Source organism: Culex pipiens, unplaced genomic scaffold (genome assembly GCF_016801865.2).
Source record: "Culex pipiens pallens isolate TS unplaced genomic scaffold, TS_CPP_V2 Cpp_Un0004, whole genome shotgun sequence".
In the NCBI taxonomy this organism is placed as follows: Eukaryota; Metazoa; Arthropoda; class Insecta; order Diptera; family Culicidae; genus Culex; species Culex pipiens.
The window spans coordinates 97,913-102,579 of NW_026292821.1; the positions used below are offsets into that span (position 1 = coordinate 97,913).

General features: G+C 52.0%; 2 pseudogenes; one reads left to right on the forward strand and one right to left on the reverse strand.

Moving 5' to 3' along the window:
- Positions 1-1,945: 1,945 nt before the first annotated feature.
- Positions 1,946-2,736, forward strand: LOC120431119 (26S proteasome regulatory subunit 6A-A-like; annotated as a pseudogene).
- LOC120431120 (DNA repair and recombination protein RAD54B-like) lies at positions 2,642-3,725 on the reverse strand (annotated as a pseudogene).
- Positions 3,726-4,667: the final 942 nt, after the last annotated feature.

Here is a 4,667-nt window from a genome sequence, read left to right on the forward strand (position 1 = left end):
CGTCGAAAACCTTCCGAACTCGCTCTCGGAGGCCAGGAAGCGAAGCGACTGGAAGCTGTGGGAAGCGGCTATCAACGAGGAGATGGAGTCTCTGTTGAAAAACCGAACCTGGACGCTGGAGAAACTTCCTGCGAAGCGGACACCAATCACAAGTAAGTGGGTGTCAAGATAAAGCGGGGAACCGACGGCAAACCTGACCGGTACAAGGCCCGCCTGGTCGCTAGAGGGTTTAGCCAGAAGTACGGCCTGGACTACACTGAGACGTACTCGCCCGTTGCCAAGCTGGACACGTTGCGCACTGTCCTAGCCCTGGCAAACCACGAAAAGATGGTGATCCACCAGATGGACGTTCGCACAGCCTTTCTCAACGGCGAACTAACGGAGGAGATCTTTATGGCTCAACCCGAGGGGTTCGAGCAGGGCGAGAATCTGGTGTGTCGGCTTCAGAAGTCCATCTATGGGTTGAAGCAAGCATCACGCGCGTGGAACGACCGTTTCCATGCGTTCGTCGAAGGCCGGCTGAAGTTCGTGCGCAGCATGAACGACCAGTGTCTCTACACCAAGCAGACGAAAGCTGGAAGGTTGATCGTACTTCTGTACGTCGACGATGTGTTGGTCATCGGGCCATCGCAGAAAGCTGTTGACGCGGTGAAGTCGTGCATGTCCAAGGAGTTCGAGATGACTGACACCGGAGAAGTGGACTGTTTCCTTGGAATGAAAATCGAGCGCGACGTGGAGGAACGAAAGTTGCGGATCAGCCAGCGGCAGTACTTCCAGGACATGCTGCTGCGTTTTGGAATGCAGGACTGCAAACCAGCGTCGACGCCGATGGAGTGTCGTTTGAAGCTACTGAAGGGTGCCGAGAAGGACCGCACGGACGCCCCGTACAGAGAGCTGATAGGGTGTCTAACCTACGCTTCAATCACGACGAGACCGGACCTGGCTGCAGCAGTTAACTTCCTAAGCCAGTTCCAGAGCTGCCCGACCAACACTCACTGGGCGCACCTGAAAAGGATCTTGCGCTACGTGAAGGGAACGCTGGACTTCGGTCTAGTGTATCGTGCGAAGGAAGGAGCGCCAACTGTTGAGGTGTTCACGGACGCGGACTGGGCCAACGACCCAACGGACCGACGTTCGATCAGCGGATGTGTGTACCAAGTTCTGGGATGCACAACTGGGTGGATGACCCGGAAGCAAAACTGCGTCTCACTCTCATCCACCGAAGCGGAGCTGACCGCGCTTTGCAGCGCTGCGTGCTACGAGATGTGGCTCGTACGACTGCTGCAAGATTTGGAGCTCAAGATTCCTGAACCAGTCACGTTCTACGAAGACAACCAGTCGTCGATACGGATCGCAGAAGAATCGAAGGATTTTGGACGGCTGAAGCACGTGGACGTGAAATACCATTTCCTGCGGGACCTGGTGAAGGAGGACAAGATCTGCCTGCAGTTCCTGAAGTCAGAAGATCAACTTGCGGATATGATGACAAAGGGGCTGCCACCCGGAGCTTTCCGGAAACATCGTGCCAGCATTGGATTGGCAGACGGCAGCGCTTGAGGGGGAGTGTTGAGGATACAACCCTGTCGTCTAGGTGTGCCGAGTAGTGCGCCTTCACTGTACACAGGAAGTGTACCGCGAGAGAGAGAGAGAGAGCTGTGACCGAGCTGTCACTGCAAAACAGCCATTACCATTTGTGATCGAGCAGAATAAACACGTGTGTGAAGTAAAACCGCGTTTTATTCCGTGTGTTCCGTTCCGCAAGAATCCGAAACCCACTTTACACGGAAGCTCGGCTTGTCCGCTCTACTTTGGAATACTGCGCTTCCGTTTAGAACCCGTACTACCTGAACGGTGGTTAGAGAATCGAGGACGTTCAACGCAGGTACATTAAACAGATTAAAATGAGCATTTCCTCGACGATTGAGCCCTACCGTAAAGGGACCACGAGGTGGTCACTCCAAATATATTGCATTTATTTCATAAGTTAATCCGTATGTGCATCCATATTTACGTGCATACACCATTCCTCTATGAATTTTATTTCAGTGTTTTTCACAGCTGTCATCGCAAACGCGCGCACTGTTTACAAACAACAAAAAAAATCAATCTGTCTCTATTACATTTTCCGGCCGGGCGATTCGCTGGCGCTCTATTATCATCCGGCAATTTCATGGGCCGTAGTAAATCCGGATTTTCCATTGTTTTGTGTTGAATTTAGTGCGTGTTCCGGACTCAGTAAGGCACCAGCAATCGAGATGGTGGTAACCCAGGAGGACAAGTCGATCGAGCTGCTGGACGTGGACCCTCAGGAGACGGAGGACGACGGGGCGGTGGTGGTGCTGGACTCCAAGCGGAAGGGCAAGCGCACCGTAATCAAGACTTTGACACGGCAGACGTACTTTTTGCCCGTGTTTGGCCTGGTTGATCCAGAGAAACTCAAGCCGGGCGATTTGGTGGGCGTAAACAAGGACTCGTACCTCATCCTGGAGACACTTCCGGCCGACCGAGCAGTATTCGGACATTGGCGGGTTGGACAGGCAAATCCAGAAATTGATTGAGGCCGTCGTGCTGCCGACGACGCACAAGGACAAGTTCAAGAACCTGAGAATTCATCCACCGAAGTCGACCTACCTGAAGCTGGCCGGCCAGTAGCTGGTGCAGATGTTCATCGGAGACGGTGCCAAGCTCGTCTGGGACGCGTCCGCACTGGCCAAGGAAAAGTCGCCGGTGGTTTAATTTCTTTTTATTTGTGAAATCAGCTTTTTTTTTGTATTGTTAGATATGATGAAAAAAATACGATATTGACCGCCCCCTCCTCTCCCTTCTCCCCCCATGCGACAACTCGTTGGGTTGCGAACAGGTGCGCGTACTTTTTCAACTTGCTATTCGGCCCCACGATGAACGTAAAGATCCGTTCCTGCTTCAACCACTTTGTTATCTCTCGATCCCAGTTGTCCACCGAACTGCTCGGAGTCACGATCAGAACCCGCTTCACAATCGGCTGCCCGTAAGGTCCCTGATACTTCAAGGTGTAGATCAACGCCAACGTCTTGCCAAGTCCCATCTCGTCGGCCAAAATCGCTCCAAACTGTCCCGAGTCATCGCGTTTCATTCCCAAAACGCATTCGTACAGAAAGCTCACCCCTTCCCGCTGGTGAGGCCGCAAATGCTTAGCCACGCAGTACGGAACGCAACCCTTTGTTATACTTCCACTGATCGAACGAAGGCTCCCGCATCGTCAACGGAACAAAGTCCTCCGCAATCGCTTCCTCCCCACCGTCCCAACCTGCTCGACACCCGTGTCGACATCGGACTCTCGGTGCACATCGACTCCGCCGGCGGCCTAAACCCTCCTCTCGCCTCGAATCGAACCCTCTTCACCGGCACATCGTTCTCCTTGGCCACCTCTCCATCAATCCGCTCCACCAGTTCAACCTCCTTGCTCAACACCGAACCCTCCTCCAGCTCCTCCCCCTTCACCAATCCGGAGCTCCCAATCACCTTACCGTCCTCGTCGCCCAACGTGACGCTCTTCCCGCCCACGATGGTCAACGTTCCGTCGCCCTCCCACGTTTTGTGCTTTTTGGTCGTTATTTTGCCCCAGCACACTTGCGTCGTCGTTGGTTCTGCGGGGGTGTGCAACGCTGCCGGCTTTCTGACTGCGACGGCTTGGGCTTCCAACACGCGGGCATAGGGTTCTTCGAGCTGGTGATCAGCTCCAGCATGCCCGGGTCCGGTTGGGCTTGCGGTAACGGCTGCGGTCGGATTGTGAGGGTGGTGAAAGTTCGGCCGGCAGGGACCGCTTCATCGACGGTCCTGCCGACATCACCCGCATTTGCTTCTTTAGTAGAAGTGCTGACGTTTCTGGTCCCGCTGTCCCAATCTTCGTAGGGCACCGGAAATCCTGAAGGTGAAAAAATATACCTCAAGCTGGATTGGAGCGGTGACAGTTTGTAAATGAAGGAAACAAACAAGTGACAGTTCTGAACTGTCACTATCCACACTGAACAAAATTTTGTTCCGAATATCGTGCAGATAAATGAGATAAATAATATTTACGCTTGTATTTACGATATTTACGAAATATTTACGGAAGTAAATCCAATGCGCTACGGATCAACCATGTGCCCAACCCCGTGAAAGGGACTCTTTTCGGGGACTGGGTGGAAAGGTTAGAGTATTTGTTTCAAGCTAACAAAGGTGAGGTTCTTTACACCCAGTTGATGCAAATTTTCAAAAAATCGAATCTTTTGTGAGAGGGAAGAAGCTGAAGTATCCGCGCATCCCTTCCTAACGTTTGATGACAGCTGTAAGAAGACGTTAGGAAGAGTACCAACTGAAAATGTTAAACCAAAAACTAAGAGATCTGTCTCTTTAACCAATCAATGTTCATCGTGTGAACATCTCATTCCACAACATCGAAAACCATCTCTTTAAAACCTTATTCAAGTTATTTATCAGCAGGTTCATCCGGTTTGCCCTGCGCCGCCTAACCTGGAACGATCCCTTCGGTCACTCATGATACGCGAGTCGGTGTTTGTTAATTCACTTGGACACCTTGGAAGGAACGTCGAGTGTTAGACTTAAGCCGTCAATTGACGTTTAGGCTTTTCTTTTGACATGCCTCGTGTGAAGAAATTGTAATGCATTACTGTAACAGGTACTTG